General features: G+C 46.0%; 1 protein-coding gene and 1 pseudogene across 3 annotated transcripts in view; both read right to left on the bottom strand.

Annotated features, from left to right (window-relative positions):
* EXTL3 (exostosin like glycosyltransferase 3) overlaps positions 1–11,024 on the bottom strand; it is a 42,973-nt gene extending 31,949 nt beyond the window's left edge. For both annotated transcript variants that reach the window (XR_013975281.1, XM_080926574.1), the window contains exon 1: positions 10,895–11,024. The gene's annotated coding sequence lies outside the window, so the exon portion shown is untranslated. The remainder of the gene's footprint in view (positions 1–10,894) is intronic.
* A 10,983-nt stretch (positions 11,025–22,007) lies between these two features.
* LOC308428368 (protein SET-like) lies at positions 22,008–24,465 on the bottom strand (annotated as a pseudogene). The gene is made up of 2 exons: positions 24,397–24,465; positions 22,008–22,892 (listed from the first exon to the last, which is right to left on the bottom strand). The product of its transcript is annotated as a protein SET-like (transcript).
* Between the last annotated feature and the right edge of the window lie 887 nt (positions 24,466–25,352).

The raw sequence follows: 25,352 nt of genomic DNA, 5'->3' as shown, positions 1-25,352 counted from the left end.
TGTCAGATGGTAGATTGCTCCCCTTGTACTCCTCTATCAGTTACTCTTTGGGTGGTTTATTTCTGAGAAACCTACGGGCACTCATCTACAACAGTCTGTCGGACGGACAGCCCAGCCTTACTATCAGCCTTCTGTTTCATGTCAATTTCTCAACCTAGAGATTCTCAACACCACACAGCAATGATAGATATGAACACAGAATCCAGACAGGAAAACCACAGCTGTGCTTTCTTGGTGGCCATTTCCTCCTCCTGACAACCCACAGTCCAGGGTAAGAGGGGCATCTGTGTGCCTGTGGCAGCAGCTCTGTCCCCTACTGCTTCCCTGAAGCTCTGTTCTCTCAGATGGCATCTCCATCCTACTGCTGACTGCTGCCAGGGCTTTTCCTCATCACTAACACTGCCCACCCCCCCAGGTGAGGTCACCCCAGCCTACTGACCAGATTCTTATATTCTCAGTCCGCTTCCCACCCACTTGTCTGCTTTAAAGAGAAGTCACCTCCCTCTCTTGACTACATAATATGGATTATGAAGGGAGACACATATGCTATTTTGCCAAAGGCAGAGGCTTCCCTTACCCACGCGTACATGCTTACAAAACTAGGACACCGTATGTTCTCTTTTGCAACCTGATTTTTCTTTTCACTTAATTTTGAAAGCTGTTAAGTCAGATGTGGTGGCACAGGCCTAGTATCCCAGAGGTGGGGGCAGTGGAATCAAGAATCAGAGGTCAGGGCTGAAGTCAGAGCTCAGCCAAGGACTGGAGTTGGTTCCCAAGTCAGTGGGCTCACAACGGCCTATATAACAACTCTAGGACCAAAGGGTTCTGAAGGCACTGTATTCACTGGTACACAGGCGCCCGCGTGCACACACACATACATGTACACAGTTTAAAAATAATAATAAAATTTTTAAATAGTTCAAGGGCAGCTGGAGAGATGGTTCAGAAGTTAAGAGCACTGACTGCTCTTCCAGAGGTCCTGAGTTCAAATCCCAGCAACCACATGGCGGCTCACAACCACCTGTAATAGGATCTGATGCCCTCTGCTGGTGTGTGTGAAGAGAGTAACAGTGTACTCATATACATAAAATAAATAAATCTTAAAAAGTTCAAGGTCACCCTTAGTTATACAATCAGTTTAAGGCCAGCCAGAGCTTTCAAAAAGAAAACAAAATCCCTGCACTCCTACCCTGAGACATCCTACCACAAAGGCACTAGTGTTAAAATACCACCCCCACACATGCTTTCGTAGTTGAATAGCACCCACGAGAGAAGGCCTTGCAGTAGGGTCAGCCCTGTGTGCTAGGTAAGCACTAGGCAGATGCTTCTAGTTTCCGCTCAAGGCCTTCCTGAGCGTTTCTGCACAGGGCCAGAGCGTGTTTCCACGTGAAGCTGCTCGGTCAGAAAGACTGTCTTTCTATTTTTTAAATCATGTTTACTAGGAAGAGGATATACTACATTTCCCAGGGACAGAGATCAAGTCTGCCACTTGCCAGCACTGATAATGGTGAAAGGTGGGTAGAGCTCAGTTACCTCTTAGCTCGCCACACCTCCCATTCTTCTGTCTGGTCAAAGCCAGAAGACCAGGTCTGGGCAAAGAGAAAGGAACCCAGAGCAATTGGTCCTTCGTACTAAGCGATAGAAAAAAATAGATGAGAATTCTCTCTCTCTTCTCCAAGAGAATGACAGGGAAACTAAAAGAGTGGCACCAAGGAGGTGTACAGAAGGCTCCACACACAAGCTACCTTAAGTCTTACAGACCCCATAAAGTTCCCAACCACAAAGGGCTGCCAAACCCTAAACGCCCTTTGTACTCAATTTAGTATTATCTGGTTCAAAACTTAGGCCATCATTTCAACCCGATCAGAAACTCCTTAGAGAAACTGAGTATTTTCCCCCTCCCTAGTTTTTAAATCTCCCTCAGAGAGGCAGCAGCTATCACTAAAATACTAATCAAACCCTCAGCCGACACTGTCATCTCTAGGTAATTTTGTAATTTACAGCCTGTTCCCCTGTCACCTTTTCTCCTGTCATCTACTCCTACCCCCTAGTCACCTCCTACTTCCTCCTGTTACCTCTCCCGTCACCTCCCCCATCACATCAGCTCCTTGTCTCTATCTTCTTTTCTGTCACCATCACTTCCTGTTACCTCCTTTTCTCTGTCACCTCTTCCCCTCTGTCTCACACACACGCACAGCCTTATCACCTCCTCGGTAGCTACCTTTCCCTCTAGCATTCCTTAGCAACCAGCCAGCTCCTGAATTGCAGGAATGTTATTCTGTTCTATCAGGACCTTGCTTTTAAGAGTCTGGTGATATAATCCTATTGAAACCATTCTACTTGACTTTTCATCTTTTGGGAATAAAGTTCTAGAAAAAAAAAAAGAATAAATAAAGCTCTGAAGCGGAGCTGGGCATGGGGCTCATGCCTTTAGTCACAGCACTTGGGAGACAGAAGTAGGTGGATCTCTGTGAATTCAAGGCCAGTCTGGTCTACAGAGCAAGTTCCAGGACAGCCAGGGAGACACGGAGAAACCCTGTCTGGAAAGAAAAAAAAAAGAATAAAGCTCTGGTTTACTAGGAAACTTTGAGACATCTGTTTACTTAGATCTGTGTTAGTGGCTTCTAATGGTTATATTCTAACAAGCTGAGGAGGGTGAGGAGACAAAGAGGAAGTGGAGGAAATTATGCCAAGACACTCACCAGATGCACCTGGTTCCACTTGGTTACCATATAGGCCCTTCCAGGTGTTGCCAAATGAAACCTCGAATGTGCTTAACATGGCTCTCAATAACTGGGAGCCAATACTTCCTGAATGCTCCCTGTGTGCCAGGTTAAATCTACATACTCCTCAGGACGTCACCTTAACCATCCAACAACCCTACAGGTCAATGCCACTGCACCGTGTACACAAGAAGCCCAAGCCCAGACTCCACCATGGCTGCAGAATGGTAACACTTACCAACCACTGTGTTAAACTGCCTGTGTCATGCATCTAAGGCAGAGAGAGGGTGCCATGTCCCATAAGCATACACACAGGATGATTTCATCCGCCATGACTGTACTAATACACTATAACCACAACGATTAAAGCCACCACTCTTCAGATTTAGTGTTTCTTTACTAAAGAGAAAATGATATACCAGTGTATCTGTGCACCCAAGACCTACCTATCCATACATACAGTACTATTTTCTTTTTTCCATTTTAACCAAAATTGCCTCATCAAACTGGAGAATTCTTTTTTACTGGATAGTTTATGTATTTATGTTTCAAATGTTATCTCCTTTCCTGGTCCCCCACACACAGCTCCACCCACTCCCACCTCAACACCCCGACATGAAGCCTTCACAGGTTCAGGGCCTCTCCTATTAATGGCAGACAAGGCCATCCCCTGCTACATATGCTTCTGGAGCCATGTGTACTCTTAGGTTGGTGGTTTAGTCCCTGGGAGCTCTGGAGAGGGGGGCGGTGGTGGTTGGTTGATATTGTTGTTCTTCCTATGAGGTTGCAAACCCCTTCAGCTCTTTCAGTCCTTTCTCAGACTCCTCCATTGGGGGCTCCGTTCTGAGTCTGATGGTTAGCTGCAAGTACCCTCATCTGTATCAGTAACGCTCTGGCAAAGCCTCTCAGGAGACGTCCATATCAGGCTCCAAGCAGGAAAATTGGTTTCTCCACACACATCGTACCATGGCCATGAGACCTGACTGGTTTTTTTTCTTTTGAAGGCTGGTGACAAGTGAATCAATGTAAAGTCAACTAAGGAAGACAGCTCTGCACCTAGACTGGAACAGAGAGCCCTCAGCAACACTGTACCCACGAGTCCCTTCGCCTCTGCGGCACCAGGTACAGAGCACTCTAGACACTGTGGATTGTTTCAGAAGCCACTTGGAGGGCTCTTGTTATTTCTGCTTTACAGATTAAAATGTGGTAAATCGTGGAGTTTAGGAAAGTTGTTTAAGACAATATAGCAAAAAAACGGAGAAGCCAGACAAGCCGGGATCTGTGTGGCTAACACCCTGTGCACAGTTTCTCACTTGTCTGTGTACTGGCAAGAAATACTTTGTTGCTATTCCTCTTACTTGGAAAGTATGTATCGTTATTTTGTAATAAAAAAACAAACAACTAGGCCTGCAGTGGACAGCTCTAGCCTAGCGCTCAGGAGGCTCAAGCAAAAGGACAGCAAGTAGGCCAGAGGCCAGCCTGAGGGCCACAACAAACAAGAGGGAAGGAGGCGGAAAGACGGGAATATTTTGTTACAGTCTTTTAAAGTGCATATGCTTGACAGTGCAGTAAATAATGTGACCATTACCCATCTGAGGGGGAAAACAGACTTCTATGACTAACCAGAGTAAAAAAGCCCCAGATGAATTTAAAGAAAGGTTGTTACAAATGAACCGTCAGAAAAGGAAAGCATGCTTGTCACTTTAGCTCAAGTATACATGGCCCCTTTTCTAGGAATCCTAGCAAACACACAGCAGAGCACCCACAGAAATTAAACACACCTGACTCCCTGTGAGTCAAAGAACTGTGTGTTTGGGGGGGGGGGGGTCAGAGGACTGATTTCCTACCTGACCCAAGTTTAAAAGGGAAAAACATTAAAAGAGGTCAGAGGATAAAGACAAGAGGTTACTAATAGAAAGGGTCAAGGGGAAGTCAAGCAAGCATGTTCCAGCCAAAAATCTTCCCACCAGTGAGTCAGCAAAGATCTATACAATATCTAGCACTTATCAGAATCTGGTCCCAAGCCTTTCTGGAATACAGTTTGGCAAACTGAGACTGTCCTGACCCCAACTCCACTTCCAGAAAGCCTTAAGAAAGGTGACTAGGAAGAATGCTCAAACGTTAAGGCGAAGTTCAGAACACTGTGGGCCACGCAGGCAGCGGGTACGGAAGGTGCCTATGTTAGTGGGAAGGTAAACAGAGGTCGTTTGTGATCAAAGTCCTAACTTTTCCTATTTTTGACTTAATGATTTCACTTTCTAGGAATAGATTCTAGGTGATAAAGACCTATACACAAGATGTAAATGCCTCAGCATTCTTTCTACAATATATACAACAAAACTTCCAAGAAGTAAAGCTGAATGTAAAATATGATAATGGTACTTCTATGGACTTCAGACTGCAAACTTTTCAATAATTTAAGTAAGATGGAAATACATTTACAATGCTGTATTAGTAGTAAAGTAACATTCAAAACCATGTACCCAAATGGAAAAACACACATATGCAAAACACCAACTATGACTCTTTTATATTACAAAGTTAAACATGATTTTCTCATTCTTCCCTCCCTCTTCCTCCCTCCCTCCCTCCCTCTCTCCCCCTCACCCCAAAATCCCAGCACTTGAGAAATTAGGCAGGCTGGATCTCTGAGTTTGTGGCCAGCCTAGTCTACATAATGAATTCCAGGGCAACCAGAGTTATACAGTAAGACCTTGCCCCCCCCCCCCATAAATAAACTAACAAATAAGTATTTTTTGGAAAATGCCATGTGAAAGAGACTAGCCCCAAACTTGTGACAATCCTCCTGCCTCTGCCATTATCTCCTGAATGGTAGAATCAGACCTCTTATGTCTTTTTCCCCAAGAATATTTCTGAAAGTGAGAGACATGTAGGTAGGTCTCCAAATGTACTTCTGTGGTATGACAGGGACTGAACGGATCTTTCTAAGGCTTCCTGTATTTCTCAAGAATACAGGACTTTTCCTTTCTTCTCTGACCCATAGAATGGATACCACTAGTACCCTGAGCTAGACTCTCAATGAGACACAGAGCTGAAGCAACAGCTGCTCACCCATCTAGGTAACCCAGGCTAGCCTCAAACTCCTAATGATCCAGAGATCACAGTCAGATGTCACCACGCCCTGCTTAATCCTTTCTGACTCCTAAAGGAAAATCCTTTTTTTGCCCTCAAAAGCCCTCTTGATTCTAGGACTTGACTTACAAGTACCTTGCCCATGAAATGCCCAGATGTTCACATGTTTTGAAGAACAGATGCCATTGTGTGACTTCGAGGCAGCAGAGCTCCAGGCCTCCTTCCCGCTTCACTTTCCTTTAAGCACCCCTCCCCCACCCTGCCCCTATTTTCCATGGAGTCCATTAATAACAAGTTTGGGGCCTTATCTACTGTTTTCTTCCTTCAAAGCCTTGGTGATTTTGGTATTTTACAACTAAGAAATAAAGGAAGTCACGCTGGGAGGGGTCAGTTATGCCTGGGAGAAAATCCAAGATACAAAAAGCTATCAGCTGGATTTCTGCAGAGGAAATCCAATATAGATAAAGACAAAGCTCGCACTTTGATCTCAAACTGCACGGGAGTGAGTGCCTTTAACTGAGCAGGGGCCGAGGCACTTGCGGGTCTGACTCCCCAGCTACTGCGATCAGTTCAAGGAAATCCAACCATTTAGGAAAACCCCATCACCTTGAATTTGGTTTTCCTTTTTTAAAAACAAAAAAACAAGGCGGAGGCTGAAAAGCCAAGGTGGCCTCGTCCTCAGCACTGGTGCAGAATTCTGTGATCCGTGCTGAGCGCCACGCTGGAAGAAGGCCATTAACACAGTAACTAGAGGGCAGGGGACTCAAAAGCTGGCAAAGGGGACGTAAGCCCTTCAAATAAGAAACAGCTGGTGGAAATGGAATGCTCTGAATACAGCAGACAGACAGACAGACAACTGAAGAGAGCAAAGTGTCTGTCAACACCTATATGATTTGCTGTCACCACACGTAAGTGACGCAGCACAAGCCCCATGACAGTCTCCGCAAAACAAGACAAAAATAGTGTTTGAACATGAAATCTGCCTGTTTCCAAACGCTGGCTTCTGGTTTTAGGTTCCTGTGTAAGCGGCAAGCCTTACTTGATTCAAACAAACACCAGCATGCAGCCTGTGTGGAAGCGAAGGGGCAGACACGCTGCCTCCTCACGGCTGCAATCTTTCTAATCAGTTCGAAGCTACGACACTTTTGGAGACAAAATACACAGCTGGATCTGAGAAAACACCTTCTGGCCTAAGTCATGAGCTAGGATGGTGACTTCGCTGTCAGAGTTTGGATGCAGACAGGTCAGTAAATACTTCAGAGCAGTTGAAGAAGAGCCTTACCACTTGCTATGTGGAGCTTCAGTCCGGCCTCCTGAGCACTCAGCCCTCCCACACGTCAGCCTGTTAGCATTTAGCCTACTATCCTCAGTGTCTTCATCTTTAGATTTATTTCACTTTTTTATTGTATGAGTATTTTGCCTGAAAGTATGTCTACGCACCACATACATTCCTGGTGCTTGTAGAGGTCAGAGGAGGGCATCAGATCCTCTGCAACCGGAGTTACAGATGGTTGTGAGCCTCCATGTGTGTGTAAGGAACCAAACCCAAAAGACCATCAAGTATCTTTCCTTAGCTGAACCATCTCTCCAGCCCCTTTAATTTTTTTTTATTTTTATTTTATATGCATTGCCGTTTTGCCTGCATGTATACATATCTACGTGAAGGTCTCAGACCCCTGAATGTGAAGTTACAAACAGTCGTGAGCTACCATGTGAGTTCTGGGAATTGAACCCAGATCTTCTGAAAGAGCAGCCATTGCTCTTAACAGCTGAGCCATCTCTCCAGCCCCTAAAGAATAAACTCTATGGAAGAAAAAAGAACACAAAAATGGCAAAGAACTTCTACAGCAATTAAAAACACTATATAATCACACTGTGTTTATATTTTTAAAATTTATTTTTAAACATTTACTATTTGTGTGTCTGCAAATGTGAGTAAGGAGGTCAGAAGGGTGTTGGCTCCCTGAGCCGGGAGGGATAGGCAGTTGTGAGCCAACTGATGTGGGTGCTAAGGAACTGAACTGGAATCTATAAGAACAGTATGTGCTCTTAACCACTGAGCCATTTCTCCAGTGCCATATGCTTACATATTTTAACTGTCTTGTTACATATACTGAGGCCATATATTCCCAACCTATTTCTGTTTTATATTCCTCCCTCAGGATATAAAAACATTTTTGCTGAGAAAAATATTTAAAAAGAAGTCGGAAACACAATGATAATGTGTGTGGACAGGATTACCGGATAAAGCGTCTACAAAGCAACCGTCAGGGTGTTAATCATTAACATCATGGCCAGTCTCAGAGTCACTGGGCCCAGCCGAAAGGCAGAATATACAAAGGGTGAGCGCGTAAGAGCTGACACTCTAGGGCTGACACGGTCATCTTGACCGCCTGATTCTCTATACTTTACTGCAAACACAGACTTGTTCTCTGGGATAGATGCAGCAGCTAACTACCGAGCACGTTCGCTTCTACTGCATGTTACGTATAGTTCTCCTCTGTACGGCTCCACCCCTGGGATGTTAATGAGTCACTTGGATGCCTCTAAACAATGGTCTACACCGCACATTACCATTACGGCCTTGGTAGAGGAGCCTCACTACGAAATGAGTCTGTTCCTCTGCCAGGCTATAGATTTTAAGATCTTGCTTCTTTTACACCTACTTACATCACCCAGAGCACTGAAAGACTGAAATCACTAAAGGTCCGTATAAATGGTTCAGGCAGGAGAGGACAATGCTCACGGATTAGCCAAACTCTGTCCTTGAGTTCCTGATTTTATCTGCACACAATCTGCTACTTCGTGGAACCTACAACTTGTGAGAAGTCCCGTCTGCTTAGCTGTCCTGTTACCACAGTCTCAAAGGGAACAGATACCACAAGCAAAAGGAAACAATATCAATAAAAGTTTTGCTAGTTGGCTTATTTTCTTGACATAGGCCTCATGTAGCCCAGGTTGGCCCCAACTGTATTACATAGCTAAGGGTGACCTTGGACTCCTGGTGTACCTAAAGTGCTGGTTTCAGGTGTGTGCTACTAGAACCTGCCCAGAAAGGAACAGCTCACCAAGAACTTTCTCAACTCAACTTAGTTCTCTGGCAAGTATTAGCAGGTAGCTTAGAACTTTTAATAGAAGATCCTTGGTTCTTAATCCTTGCTTCACAGTGAACTATGTACGGAGACTGTTACAGTCGTACCAGGACTACATCTGGTGAGATGCTCTTGTTTCTAATACCTTATTCTACATTAAACAATACCTCTAACCCCTCTCCAGCCACCAAAGCAAGGCTGGAGCCCAATGGTAGAGGGCTTGCCAGCATAACGTGTGTGAGGCCCCTGGATTCTATAGGGAAAAAGCAAACAAACCCAGTCACACAACTGACAGGGTCTGCTTCCCTGCCTAACTCCTTTACCACCCTTTACTGACTTTTACTGCTAGGCTGGACATCATGACAGACAGCAGGCTGGCCTGGAACTCATGGTGGGTCTCTTGCCTTCCTAGAGTGCAAGCTACCACACCCTGACTAGCGCCTTCCCACTGCACAGCCTTTTCCAACCAGCACATGTTCTTCTGAAAGCTGCTAGCTTATTTTACACCTTCCCCCCTCCTATAATCCATTTCTCTCTCCCACCTGGTTACTGAGTCTTTTCACTCACAGGCAAAAAACAAAAACAAAACAAAAAACAAACACAAAAACCCTCTGAGACCTAATCACTAAGAGATTCCAACAGACACCAAGTACTTAATAATGGTTTTTCTTCTAGGGATGAGAGAATAAAGACACACACCACAAGCTTTTTGTCAGTTCTACCGTCACTTGGTGACCAAACACATGCCTCAAGAATTCTGAAGATGTTAAGTCTGAAACAAGAGGTTCACCAAGAACCCCAGGCCTGTCTGGTCTACAGTGTGCCCCTGTCTCAAACAACCAAACAAAACAAAAACCCAAAAACCCACACACGGTTCTGAATAGCCACAATTCTAGGTCTCCTCCAGAAAACATCTAGACTAACTTCAACTCTTCAGACAAAGATCTGGAAGTTCTCACAGGAAATGGTTATGTTTCACACACCAAGTAAGAGTTTGAGAAAATAGCTTTTCTTTCATTACAAACTATGTAAAAAGTCCTCTGCTGGAATAAGTTGTTGGGAAAGTTTAGTTTCATTCAAGATTATCAATGCCCCAGGGAGGAACCACCATCCCAGACTCTACAGAGAGTTAAGAGTCACTGAGTCAGAGGGGAAAGCTAACTGTGGAGCAATAGACAGGAACCTCCATGCCTGCTTGGATGGATGGATGGATGGATGGATGGATGGATGGATGGATGGGGTAGAGAAGGGATCAAGAAGACCAACCTTGAAATGCCAGACTCTCCAAATGGAAGAAGAACAAGACAAAAGTGAAGACCCCCTAAAGCCACCTCTTAAATCACACGTTGAGTTTCCTCTTCCCCAAAAGAAAAGGAGCAGATAAAGGGCCTGAGAATTTAAAGAGCAGCAATCCAGGCTGGGGGGCTGACACCCATCAAATTTCAGTGGGCTAAGTAAGGGCCACGGATATCTCAGCGGAGCCTAAACAGCTGCTCACTGTGGACTAGGGCAAGCACTCGGGGCTGCCCGGCTCCTCAGGTTCTGACCTGGGGCTGTCGCCAACAGAGTAGTCGCTCTATTGGGGGCGTCATAGGGACCCCCATCCCTCAGCTGAGGCACACCCAGGCCCCTGGGCGGACACAGCAGCACCTGGAGCTCAGGCAGGAAGTGGCCACCTGGAGAGAAGAGCCCGCTGGGCAGCGGCGCGCAGCTGTGCTGGGCGAAGCGGCCAGATGTGGGAGTGATCACGGGGAGCAGAAGGCTGCGCTTCCACAGGAGATGTCCCCGTGGGTCGCTAGTGCCCGGCCCAGCGGAGCGAGGCCCCCGCGCGGGGCAGGCCTACCCGGCTGCGCGGCCGCAGCTCCCAAGCACTGCCGCTCGCGCCCCGGCCCGCCACGGCCGCAAGCTCAAGGCTGCCCGGTCCTTCCCACCAGCCTTTCCTGCCCTGCCTGGGTCCTCGGGCTTCCATGCCGCTCGGACTCCTACCGGCTTCCAGTGAGGGACGAGCCACCGCCGTTGCCTGCGTGAAAGTCCGCTTCCCACAAGCCGCTCTGGCCGCCGGCTGCGAGCCTCCCAGGCCGCGCCGGATCCTCCGCTCCCCCTGCCGGCCGGCGGCCATTTCCGACCGGCGCCGGCGGAACTTGCCGAAGACGGGCCGGAAATGGCCGAACCTGCGTTTACCAGCTAGAGGAGACCACAGGGGTGTTCGTGACTTTCCGGACGCGTCCGAAGGCATGGAGGGGGCGGTGGGCTCTGCCCTCCAGGATTCCAGGCTCAACCTGGGTGCCGGTGATTGTGAGGAGGGCCAGGAGCTCGACTTTGAGGGAGGGGCCCCACTAATCTGGGTAACCCTCAACCTAAAAATAAGCCCATGCCTAGATGAGGTGCCCTGTGCTAGCAGTGACCCACAGTTCTGAAACAGTATTTAGCTGCAAATAAAGGTCAGAGCTGAGTGGCTACTTTGCGGGGGGGGGGGGGGGGGGGGGGATCCCGAGCTTTGCAAAACAGATTAATCAACCTTACAAGTTGTGGACTAAATGGTATCTTTTAAATACTTCAAAGCCAGCCCCTGTGGTTTGGGAATTGAAAAGACCGTTGGTTAGACTACAGAGAGAGAATACAGAGAGAGAATGTATAGAGAATAAGGGGGTGGGAGGGCGCAGAAGGGAGGGAGAGAGGGAAGAGATAGAATCAATCTTAAAAGTGGCACGAGGTCACTGGAGTTAATTTCAGAGAAAACAGTTCAAAATCATCTTTTAAAAATAACTGTTGTATAGTCTAAAGTCAGATTACTTCAATGTATTTATTTTAGTCCCCCAAAACAAGGCTGTTACCCGAGGGCTTCCTCCACAGAGTCCAGACACACCCAGCCAGGTTGGCTCATCTCCATCCCTGTGCTTGGGTGGTCTGTTACTTTAAGGAGAACTGCGCCTCAGTGATGGTTTCACAGCTGCTGACCTTCCACCTGCCTTTCCTGGGAGTACCCAGACCCAGTGCTCAGGATAGGGAGGATGAGAAAACAGGGTTCCACTCCCACATCGGATAGTCTGCATTAACCATTCCCTTTGCAAAACAAAACTTTTTTTTAAAACGCTGACAACCTATTTTCTGGAGCAGTCTCCTCATCCTCTTGGACTCTCCTCCATCCACCTTCAAGTCAGGCTCTGCTCTTTCCCCATCTGTCCTAATTTACTCCCCTGTCACTGTGATAACACACCATGACCAAAAGCATCTTGGGGAGGAAAGGGGTTATTAGGCTTACACATCCCAATCACAGTTTCTCCTTGAGGAGAGTCAAAGCAGGAACTTAAAGCAGGGCAGGGCCCCTGGAGGCAGAAATTGAAACAGGCCATGGAGTTGGGCAGTTCACTGGCTTAGTTCCCCAAGGCTGGTTCCATTTTTTTTCTTAATACACTAGAGGCTACCTGCCCAAGGGTGGCTCTGTCCACAATGGGCTAGGTCTGCGCATATCAATTATTAATCATGAAAATGCCCTCCCAAAAACTTGACCACAAGCCAATCTGAGAAACAAGAGTCTCAGTCTCTCTCTCTCTCTCTCTCTCTCTCTCTCTCTCTCTCTCTCTCTCTGTCTCTCTCTCTCTCTCCACTTGGAGAAGGACATTTTGAGATTTCCCTCTATATATCTCTGGCTATTCTGGAACTCACTATGTAGACCAGACTGGCCTGAAACTCACAAAGATCTGCCTGTCTCTGCTGGTTAAAGGCACATGCCACCTGCCACACCTCTTCTCAGAAGACCCTAACTTGTGTCAAGTTGGCAAACTAACCATCATACACCCTTCCTCCTTCCCTTTCTGGGGACATGTAACTCTCTCCTACTGATGAGAACAGGAAATAGACATTGACTAGACAAGTTGGGGTGCAGGGATTGATTAATCAGCACCTTTCTTGGCTAAAGGCTGGAAATGCCTTTGGAAATATCCATAACTCTGTCCTTGCCAGAGGTCAAAGATGCCACAAGTGCCTAAGCCAATTGTGTCTGGTTTTGCCATGGCCAGAGGCTGGAGATGCCATGAAGAAGGGCTTCATCTCTTCCCCCCCCCAAAGGAACACCCCTTTCCTGGAAGTCATACTGAGGCTGTGACCCAAACTGCAAGGACCTCATCGTCAGGAATGAAAACCGACTGACCAGTGAATCCTCCTTCCTTACTTCCTCCAACCATTAAACTTATGAACTTGCAGACAGGGAAGCTCAATGGGGATCCCACTCCCTGGGGGAGGGGGAAGGACCCTTCCCACTGTACAGAGTTCCATCTTCTTTCTCTCCCCACAGTAGTCCTCCCATCCACCCACTTAAATCTCACCTGCTCTGTGGTACATGGATTTCATACTGGCTTGAGATGGTTTTGATGGCTGTTGAGTTTCCAGGACCCTCTCAGGCTAAGCACAGAAGAGCTGAGAAAGGCTCTGCTGCCATCAAAGATGACAAGATACCCCTGTGCCACTATTTTCTTTGCCATTAACACCAAACTCTTCCTATCCCTTTAAGGAGAAACAAAGACACACCCAAATCTCTACTCTCAACACTGACATATCAAAATTTAACTCCGTCTTTTTTTTTTTTTTTTTTTTTTGAGAAATGTCAGGGAAGTAAGAACAAACGTTATAAACTGGAGAACTGAAAATGGGGAAAGCGTGGTCTGTTCAGCCTGAACTTCCCTTCGGCAGTTCCTCTGCTTGGCTTTCTTCCAGAGGTGTGCAGCGGCGGCCGCAGGGAGAGCCCAGCAACGGGACAGGATAGGAGAGGAGGTAAGAATTTCCAAGGGTTGCTTCATTTCCATGTTGGCAAGAGCAGACATGCAGATAACAGCTGCCCGGAGGACTTAGTCACCCATCGGCCTGAACAACAACACATTGCTGCTTCTATCTCTAAGTTGATGTTAACTGTGCCTAAGCTTTAGGGAGAAGAATGGAGATTCACCTGAAATTTACAGGATATTACACTTGAATGGTCTCGGACTGTCAACCCAGCACCTCTCAGTCAGTCTCCTGCCCCAGCTCCTTCTAAAAGGAATGCCGAACCAGCAGTGTGACCCTGGCTTTTCCTAACACTTCTTGCCACTTTGAGCTGTTGTTGAGTGTCAGCTCCGTCGGCAACAGCTCCCTCGAGGTAAGACTCCGCTCCTTGATTTGCAGTGGTGCCCTAGATAATCATCACGGCCGCAACATCCGTGAATACAGATCTTATGGATGTTTAATGGCCAAGCAATAGATGACACCCTTTACATGCCTGCGGTCTCACTATAGTCCAGCGAGGAATCACGCTCTAGAGAAGGGGATGTTCTGGGAAGTAGATGCCTGGGACCACAGAGTCCAAGACTCAACGCCATCCTGACCTGGAACCCCACATTCTTGACCAGAACAAACTAGGTATTTCACCAGAATGTTAAGTATACTATTTCCCACAGTGAATTCATTTCTATCCCTTCCTCCTTGCTCTCCCAGAATGTCCTGGTTTATAATGACTTTACCTTCATCTTTCCGAAGACAGGAACTCCAAACCTGGCCTAACCTTCGCTGCTTCTCTTTACACTTATGTTCGTTCAGTCACTGAGACCTAAAGCCTTGACCTCAGGGTCTTCGCCACCCATCTTTCAAAGCTCTAATACCTATCCTGGATCAAGTCCTCTCTATTCTTCCCATGGACTTACCTATTTACCAAATTTTCTGGCTCAAAAAACTTTATCATATACAGTGTTTTCTTTCTTCCAGAAAGGAGCTGAAGTTAGAATACATACAACAAAGCCAGATCTCACTGGCCTCACCGTAGGTGGAACTTTTACAGTGTTTATTGTCTCTACCTTGCATTTCAGAACTAATCAGATATAGATAATCAGGAGTGGTGACCCAGGGGAATGTTTACAGAGCCAGTTCCAGGACAGCCAAGAGTGCACAGAGAAACCACGTCTCAGAAAAAAAGGAAGGAAGGAAGAAAGGAAGAGAGGAAGGGAGGGAAGAAGGGAGGAAGGAAAAGAAATTGGTGTGCATTGTGATTTAACAACCACATTGAGAGCTCCCTGTCTGTCCTAAGGAATTAAAATGGGAAATAAGGAAACGGGCTCCATTCTGCCACTAACCCGTAGTGACCCAGTGTCTGCCTCCAACAGCTCCTAATTTTAAATTTCAAGAAGACAAATGTGACTGCTTTGCTTTGGATCACGTGTCCACCCCTAAATCAACTCAGCCTAAGCAACAGAGCACCCCAAACCCACCTGTAAACAGAGCTTACGTCCACAGGATGGAGGTGTGCACCATTCTCTTATGTGCTTGTACATCTGGCAAGCTGAGCACCTACCAGAGTTACCCAGTATCTCCAACATGGCTGTGCCCTCCCACCATCATAGTCACCTGAAGACAAGACACTCCCAGAAGTCTAACGGCACTCGTAGGAGACCAGGTTAGTTACACAGAATGAAGACAATTTGACACATATTCTGATGGCAAACAGTTAACATCACTAAGTACAAACGGTAAAGAACAGACCCAAAGGGGCTTGCATCGCTGGGGAAGTGGATCAGTCGGTAGAGCTCTTGTCTAGCACACTCAGGCCTGTGGTGGTGCAGGCCTGTAATCTCACAGCGGAGGGGTGGAGGCAGGACGATCTAAAGTTAAAGCCCTTCCTCAGCTATAACCCCGGATATATGGGACCTTGTTTAAAAAAAAAAAAAAAAAAAGATTTAACAAAAACATAAAACTACCCAGATGGCCAGTAGCAGCAGACCACATAACACATAACATATTCATACAGCACTAGGAGCGAGCGCTCTGCAGATCTGCAGCAGATACTGGTACAAAGTCTCTGACACAATGCTAAGGAAAAGGAACTGTGGCTGGAGAGATGACTCGGCAACCAGAGCACTGGCTGCTCTTACGCAGGACCTGGGTTACAACCATCCCTGTGTAACTGCACTTCCCAAGGATTCACTCCCCCCAGGCACAAACACGGCCCAAAATATACGTGCAGGTGAAACACGCATACACATAAAGTAAAAGCTGATATTTAAAAGAAACGGAATCCAGTGACATAATAACTATAAAACATGACTCCCGAATTAAAGTATAAATCACGCAAAAGCTAGTCCATTTGTCCAGAGTGCAGACGGAGTAGGTAGGCAGCCATGGTTTTGGTTTTTAGGCTCTCCTCTAGGCATGTGTGTGTACAATGTATCAAAATCCATCCAGTTACCCACCTTCTACATGTACCCTTTCACCAACATATCACCCCTGAATGAAAGGTTTTTAATACATAACTGGGGTGCTGCCATATGATTACCCCAGAACTTCTAGCTGTCCTCAGCCTATTCCTGCAGTCTAGGGGGACAAAAAGTCACCATTCTGCACAGCCTCACCTGCTCTGGCTTGGAAGTGTGGTGGCTACATGCTGTGATGTAGTCACACGTCAGGGACTGCTCAGCTAATAGCTTAAGTCGACTTGGGGGTATTTCTAGACACTCGTATAGTGGTTCAGCAAAGAAGCTGGTCCGCAGAAAGCAGAGCAGAGCCACCACTTGGAGAGAAGAGAACAGCCCTTGGGGAGATGGAGGGAACACTTGGAGGAGAGGGGACAGCCCTTGGGGAAACGGAGGGAAGTGTCTCTGAGGCTGTCAACATTCAGTTCCTTCAGTTACAGAACCCTCCATCTGCCCAGCTGTCATGGCAGCAGGGTTGAAATGGCTTGAGTTATCACGAAGACAGAAGATGGCCTTCAAGTCGTTTACATTAACACAAAGAGCCTTGTGTGCCTAGCAACCAAACACACCCTGACTGAAGTCATTCACACACTTTCCTGAAAATGACTGATAGGTGTTTGCAAGCTGACATGCCTCTAAGCGCTTGTCGGGAGTCATCTGATTTCACACTCGAACAACACAACAGTCAGCAGGACGATCATTCCTGCTTTCCACATGAGGAAACAGAAGCCCAGAAAGGTTAACTCCCATGCTCACATCTCATACCTGGCAAGAAGTACTGCCTGACAACTCAGTGATGAAGAAGGCAGTTGATGCATACGAGATGATCCGTGGCCACATCTGTGGATCAGGCAAATGTGTCTGGTTTGTTAAGGAAGTTCAAGTATAGAAAGTTTAAGAAAGCCTGGTTAAGAAGTCGGCCAGGGGGCTGAAGAGATGGCTCAGTGGTTAGAAGCACTGACTGCTCTTCTAGAGGTCCTGAGTTTAATTCCCAGCAACCACATGGTGGCTCACAACCATCTGTAATGGGATCTGATTCTTCTTCTGGTCCTCATATAAAATAAATATTTAAAAAAAAAAAAAACACACAGGGACTCCAATAAAGGAACTAGAGAAAGGACTGAGGGATCTGAAAGGGTTTGCAACCCCATGGGAAGAACAAATTTATCAACCAAACCCACCACAGCTCCCAGAGACTAAAACACCAACCAATGAGTTCACATGGAGAGACCCATGGCCCCATGGCTCCAGTTGCATATGTAGCAGGACAGCAGTATCTGGCATCAATGGGAGGTCCTTTGGTCCAGCAAAGGCTCATTTTCCCAGTATAGGGGAATGCCAAGGCACTGAGGTGGGGGAGGGTGGTTGGGAAAGGGAGGCCCTTCATGGAGGTAATGGGAGGGGAGAGGGAATAACATCTGAAATGTAAATACAGAGAATAGCCAATATAAATAAATAAATAAATAAATAAATAAATAAATAAATAAATACAATGTTAAAAAGACATTAACTCTAATATTAAATACCTAGGGGAAAAAGAAGAAGTAGGTCAACATCTCTTTCCTTCACAAGAGGCTTACAGTTTGAGTTAGAGAAATATGAAATCCCAAAATACAGCACAAGCTTATGAAACAAAAACCAGATGCTAGGGAACTGTGTGGTGACACATGCCTTTAATCCCAGCATTCTGGAGGCAGAGGCCAGCCTGGTCTACAGAGCAAGTTCCAAGATGCCCAAGACTATATAGAGAAACCCTGTCTTCAAAAAACCGAAAACCAAAACAAATCTGGGTGCTGGAGGGATGCCTCTTGCAAAGGAGCTGGGTTCATTTCCCAGCACCCACGTCAGCTCCTAGCCATCCATAATTCCAGTTATAGAAGATCCAGTGCCCTCCTCTGACCTCCCCGGGCAGCAGACAAACACATGATGCACAAACACAGAGACAAAACACTCATACACATAAAATAAGCCTAAAAATAAAACCATTTTTAAGCCACAAAAGCTTTGTTCTTTCACCAGGAAAAGTATTTACAGAGCATTAAAAAAAAAAAAATTCTCTTAGGGAGGAATCCCTGCTGGTGACTTATTCTTTCCCAAATGGTGACTACCCAAGAGAATCCTAGATGTCAGTCCCATAGATGAGAGATTGATATCAGATCTCCAATTTTAGGGAAGGAGGCCTCTGTAGTTACTTCCCCCAAGGACAGCTGCCAGACCCACAAGCCACTCAAAGATGCCATTAGTGACCCCCACCAACCTTCAAAAAGTAAGATTCAGGAGTTATCAGTGAGATGTCAGATAAGCACTGGTTTTCTGTAATACTCAGATTTCTTTTTTAAAAAAAATGCTGAAAGCCACCACCCTTGTAGATTTTTTTCAATACGTAAATGACTGGGCAATTTTGTGGCTTATAATTAGAACAATGCATGACAATTTCTAGATTAGGGCTCCAAGGTGACTCTTCTCTTTCCCTGACTGTCAGCACTAAAGAGTGAGAAGGTTGGTCTCCAAGTTCCCCGGGCAGCACTCACTACACAGCTGAATAGCTCCCTCTCGAAGTCTAAGCTTTGATGTTACCTTTGTTAAGTGGCTGGCTTTTGTCTTCCAAAAAATTGGTGGAACATTTGGAGTGGTGAGCAGATAATTTATGGCAAGAACATCAAGTTAACACCAGCTTCAAACCAAAGCACATTTTATTCTTTAAAGACAAAAAAAAAACAAACCTATTTGCAGATTAGGGTGGGGCATGGCTAGTTATACTTTGCCAAGGGAAGTAGGAGGTCCTGGGTTTTGTTCTCAGCACTTCAACACACACACACACACACACACACACACAGAGAGAGAGAGAGAGAGAGAGAGAGAGAGAGAGAGAGAGAGAGAGAGAGAGAGAACAAAAGCATTATTTTTAATTTGTTAACACCATTCACAGTATTGCCTTGTAAGTTTTGCACTAGCTTCCTTCCCGGAACCTTAGCCTAATTCAAGCCTGTTAACTGCATTAAGACATCTAACCTGAATTAAATAAGTAGCAGTCATGGTAGTGGGGCTGGACCCAAAGCTCAGTGGTAGACAGTTTGTCTAACATACTCAAGACTCTTTCATCCCCAGCATCTCAAAAAATAAAAAAATCATGTTAGCTGATAGATATCAAAATGCTACTGACCTTTTCTATGCCAGACCCTGGGAGCTCTCTCGGATGGTAACCTTTCCCTAAAGCAAACACAAAGACACCAAAAACTCATCCTAAATTAAATCATTAAGTAGCAAAGCTGTTCAGATAAAGAATACCACAACGCAGTCCTTTCGAAGGAAAAGAGAGAAAAGTACAATTAGGCAGGGTGGTGGCTACTCTCCATTGTCACATTTGTATGCAGCTTCAAGCCTCTCCCTACACCAGAAGGTCACCTACAGACTTAAAAAGTCAACTGCTTGATACCTTTCATCTACAAACCACGTGTGCAGAAAAGGCCTTCCAGTTAGCAAACGGTTACAGATCATATTTTCTGATCACACTTTTCCCCTCTCCCAGATCCTGCCCACCTACCCAATTCCACGTTCTCTCTTTAAAAAAAAAAAGACCAAAAGCAAAACCCACACATATGGGCACATGTGCTCACACATGAAGGCGAGCACGCACGCACGCACACACGCACACAGAATAAAAATATACAACCAAAGATCAGTAAGACAAAACATGACCGGACAAAGCAATCTGAGAAGAAAATTCTACAGAACTCTGCTGAGTTCATTTTGTGTTGGCCAGCTATGGCCGGACATACCCTGAAGTGTGGTTAATTTACTCAGTGAGATTCCACTGAAGAAAACTAAGTTTTCCTTTACAAAACGAGTATCGGTTGCAGACAGGCTCTTGGATCAGTACGGTGGGACTCGCCTGAACCTCCGCAGGCCCTGTGCATGCTACTGAGCAGACCTTGAGGGTTCACACGGGCAGCAGTCCTGCTGTTTGGAGAAACGTCTCCTTGATGTCCTTCCTCCCTATCCGAATCTTACAATTTTCTGCCTCCGCTTCTTCATAGCTTCCTCATAGTGAGGAAAAGGTTTAATGAAGACATCCCATTTAGGGCTAAACGATCCAACAGACATTCTTAAGGACCGCCAATGAAGTTGCGCCTGGTGGCATTTGCCTGTAATCCCAACACTTGAGGGTAGAGGTGGAAGGATCAGAAATTCAAGGCTAGCCCCAGCTACATTTACAAATTTGAGGCCAACATGAAACTTTGTCTTACATATATCGATAAATGTAATTTTTATTTGTGTGTGACTATGTGTGTGAGCATAGGCCACTTGTGTGGAGTTGGATTTACAGGTGGTTGTGAGCTACCTGATGTGGGTGCTGAGAACTGAACTCGGGTCCTCTGCAAGAGCAGCAGGTAACTCTTAACCATTAAACATCTCTCCAGACATGGCAATGATTTTCTTAACCAATGTGGCTATAAAATCCAAGTTTAATGTGCAGTTTCCATGAGTAATCACACTGTACACGTCCAAAAGATGAGCCACTTGCTGACATCTGGAGCTTCTATTGGGGAGCAAAAGTCAACAGTTTCTACCACCCAGGATTTCCAAAAGAAAGAAAAATGTGACGGTTTTAAATTAATTCATAGAGGCTTCCAGAAAGATTTTGTTGGAGAAAATTTCTATTTTTCTTAATGTTACTAGTATTAATTATCAATCTCAGTGGTGGGAACATGACTATATAGGAGCCAAGCAACCATCAGAACAAAATAATCACCATCCCTCTCCCAACCAGAACCATCAGCCAGAAATATGGTCACATTTTCATGCTATATCTGGACCATATGTACAAATTCATCAGTTTGAGGAACAAAAATATAATTATCCAATGTCCATACCTAACAGGGAATGCTCTCAGACATGCATAATTACATGCTATAGACATGCATAATCACGTCATGTTACTGAGAGAAGCTTATCGCCAAGGTGATACAGTGACCACTCAAAACTCGTGACAGAAATGATGTAACAAAGGCAGAAATACATCAGTTTCCTGTGGTGTGTACAGTACGTTTGGAAACTGTTAAAAGCCACACATGTGCCTGTATTGTTCATATGTATTGTATAGAATATGTATTATGTGCTATACAAATCGTGTATTTTGCATATATAATGGTGACGATGATGCAGGCTGTCAACTTGACAGACTCTAGATTCACCTGGAAAGTGGGCATCTGAGCGAACGGTCATCTTGACTAAATTTGCTGTCACAGGAAGACCCGCCTTAATGTGAGCAGGACAGTTCTCTGTGCAGGGATCCTAGACTGCTGTAAGTGGAGAGAGGGCTGGGCAGAGCACACAGGCATTCGTCGCTCCATTTCCTGACTGTGCACACATCGTTGGCGGCTTAATGCCGCTGTCTGGGCCTTTTTACCTTGAACTGTGAGCTGCAGTCAGTCCCTCCACCATTAAGGTGCGTTCACTCGAGGGTTTTCTCACAGTAACAGGAGAGGCAAATATGCTGGAACCGTACAGTATCTTATTTCATGTTTAGTTAGTGCTCCCGGTCATGGGCGTGTGGGTTTTATTTGTGTCACTTTCTATCACATGATCCTCAGGCACCTCACTCACGAATAGTTGGTGGACCAAGGCAGGATGTTCATCTCTCCCAGGTACAGGAGACAGGCAAAAACAGGTTAATGTCGCTTTTCTTTCTTCTTTTACTTCTTATTTTTGGAGATTCTTTTCCTGTTGTATTTTACTCAAGATATTTTCCCCTAAATTAGTTGAGAACTGAAAAACTGGGTGGGTGACTGAGCACAGAGGGACAGGAAGGAAAGGACTGGAGAAATTTAAAAACTAAAAAGAAAATTAAAAAAAAAAAAAAGGTTGTATCCATCAAGTCTTCTGTGCTAGTCATCCTCCCCTGCATCCACCTCTCCTTCCTCCCCTTTGTTCTCCTTCCTCCCCTTCATCCTCCTCTCCTTCCTCCTCTTCATCCTCCTCTCCTTCCTCCTCTTCACCCTCCTCCCCTTCATCCTCATCTTCTTCATCCGTATCTCCCAACCCTTCTTCCTCTTCATCATCATCCTCTGCCTCTCCTCCTCCATCATCCATATCCGGAACCAAATAGTACTGCAAGGAATTTGTCCAAATATCATCATGGTTGATGACATCTCCTACTCGTCAGCCCCTGCGTCAGAATTGTCAGTAACTGGGTAAAGCTCTCTGGTTCTTCCTGCTGCCTCTTCCTGCCGGCTTTATTCTGCGTCTGACTTGAGTGTTTTTGTCAAATGCTCTCCACATTTCCATTTGATCTGGGTGGACTTCGAAGACGGTCACCACTCTCATTCAGACGGAATTCTTTGGAGAGAATTTTTTTTTCATCAAAATAAGAGTATTTTGTGGCCTGATTTAATGTCTTCAAATTCTGTTACTTCCACTCTGGTCAAATAATGCAGGGCCTCCTCCTCTTCCTCCCCAAGCAGTGCAGACACTCGTGGATGGTTGACAAATGTTACTCGAAGATTTGTGATTTTGGCGATCGGTTCTGACCTCTTCTGAAAAACTGGTTGGTGGAGTTCGTTATATTTTTTCTACTTTCAAAATTTTCTCACTGGCTTTCCAAATTTTCTCACTGGCATGTTCATTAACTCTATTTCATTTTGTACATCAGCATGTTCAATGGCTTCTTGCTGTTTTCCCTTCAGCAGGCCTGGAGAGGCCGACTTGTCCTCCAGCTTCGGGACAGCAGTGGGTTTGGGTCTCTCGGACTGAGGCAGGATCTCGGATTGCCGCTATTGGCCATGGTGCAAGGGATGTGGCCAGGAGACAGAGGCCAGAGCCCCGATGTTCACAGCAGACACAAGCTTGCAGGTATTGTAATATTTTCTTAAAAATGTTTATTTTACGTGTGCGATTATTTGCGTTCACCTATATATGTACTCCTCATGGGTGCAATGCCCATGGAGGCCAGAAGAGGGCATCAGATCTCCTGGAGCCAAAGCTGCAGAGGGTTGCGAGTAGAGCAGTAAGCGCTCTTATCCACTGAGCCATCTCTCTCCAGCCCCTCTACTTAGTAGGTTTTAAAGAAAGTGGTCTTCTGATTGAGAGGACGTCTTCCCGTCTAAGATTATGTCCTTTCTCTTCACCGTCAAATTGTGCTTTCATGATGTCATGCAGCTGGTTGAAGGCAACTGTCTTTCCTTACCGGACAAAATGCTAAAAAACTCCTGTTTCAGTACTCGCCACTTAGTTTTTAACACATTAATCCATAAAGTCTAGGAGTATGGTAACTGCCAGTCTGCCCAATTACACCTCTCCTTGGCATTTTAAAGTATGCAGGGCACATACACACGCACCCACCCACACACACACACACACACACACACACTCACAAATAGCCTACATTATTGGAAACATTCCTTCAGTAGCTAGACCCTTACAGTCCCCAGGGACCATGCTTCCATTTACATTCTAGTGTGGTCCCCTCTACACTGTAACCAAGGATGCTTGGTGTGAAAGTGGTGGTATGTTAGTCAGGTGGTGGTGGTGCAAACCTTTAACCCAGCACTAGGGAGGCAGAGGCAGGTGATCTCCGAATTCAAGGCCATCCTGAACTACAGAGTGAGTTCCAGGATAGCCAGGGCTACACAGAGAGACCCTGGTATATCTTTTTGGTTTTGTTTTTTTTTTTTAAGATAATGGTATGCCATCCCCAAGATTTAATGAGGTCTTTCAGGTTCCCCTTGACTGCTCTTTCTTGCATCATTCAGTTCATAAAACCGCACCATCAGGGGCTGGAATGATCATTCAGCAAGTGAAGGCACCTTGCCCAAGCCTATGACTTGGGGTCATTCCCCAGGACCCACACGGCAGAAGTACACGGCCAACTCCCACAAGCTGCCTCCTAATTTACACACACGGTGGCATGCACACTCAACATAAACCTTAAATGTTTTAAGAAAACAAAATGGTATTACCTCGAGGCCAAAAGCATGTCGCAGAGAGACCCTTGTCTGGGAACTGGAGCTGAGGCCCAGCCCGAGTGCAGCCCTGTAGATGCTACAAGCCTCATCGGAGACCCAAGCCACATCGTTCTTGAATCCCTAACCTTCTAAAAGTTTGAGCTAATACACGCTGGCATTTTAAAGCCCTGATTTTGGGGTGATCTGCTAGGGAGCAATGGGAAAGTATAACTCCTTCATCCCTAGCACTGTCACCGTCATGGGCTCCTGGCTTGCTCTGTGCCTGTGCAGGAGGAGAAGAGGGGACCAAAGGCTTCGGTTCGATTAATCCCACTCCGTTGTCTTCCGTTGAGTCTTCCATCTCTCCTGTTGACCTTTGTGCTCGGTAAACGGAATCTTCCATCCCCGGCAACAAATCAGTTCCACATGTTTGCAGGCTCTGTGAGAGGAGTCAACCCTGTAGACACAGCATCTCGTGAAGTGTCAGAAATACGGTACATTTCTGTTGGTTGGCTCTCTGACCCCAGCTGTGACATCATCACTAGGCCCACATTTAGCTCTGCGGAGAAACAAACCTCTGTATGTTTCACGAGGAAAATAGAAGGCAGCAGATGGGATCTTTTAAATACTGCCCTTCCACCTTTAATGGTATGAGCACTAGAAAAAAAAATAATAACAGTAATACAGCCAGTCCTCTGAGGGATGCAGAGACGTCTGGTTAGGGAACCACCATGGTATGGCACTCGGAGCATGAACGGAGAGAGACCATGGCTCCGAATGAACTGTGAAGGGAGATGGGATGGAACATTAGACATGGTCCGCCGATGGATCCTGGGGAGAAGGTGAGGCGGAGCTCAGGTAACCACAGGGGAGAGGTTGCAGCTTGGATAAGAGTCCCAGTGACAGCTGCTTGAAATAGCAACATCTATTTTTGGACTTCAAGCTATTTGTGTTGCTAAGGATATAAAATCGCCCACATCTTCATTAATGTCTGTCACAAGTACACATGCTGTACTCAGGAGAAAATCAAGGGGAACAGAGGCCAGATGGCTCAGTGGTTAAGATCACTATGGACTGCCCTTGCAGAGGACTCAGCTTCCATTCCCAGTACCCACATGGTGGCTCACAACCATCTGTAACTCCGGGGGATCCTGTGCCCCAATCCGGCCTCTCTGAGCACAGGGGACACACGTGGTATGCAGATATACATGTAGGCGAAACACCCACACACATAAAATCAGTAACTTTTACAATGTAAGAGAGAGGGGATGGGAGCTAAGCTGGCAGCCT

This window comes from Micromys minutus (assembly GCF_963924665.1).
Source record: "Micromys minutus genome assembly, chromosome: 12".
NCBI classification, from domain to species: domain Eukaryota; kingdom Metazoa; phylum Chordata; class Mammalia; order Rodentia; family Muridae; genus Micromys; species Micromys minutus.
Note: the sequence above shows the minus strand (reverse complement) of the source record. Positions and strands in the feature narration are given on the sequence as shown.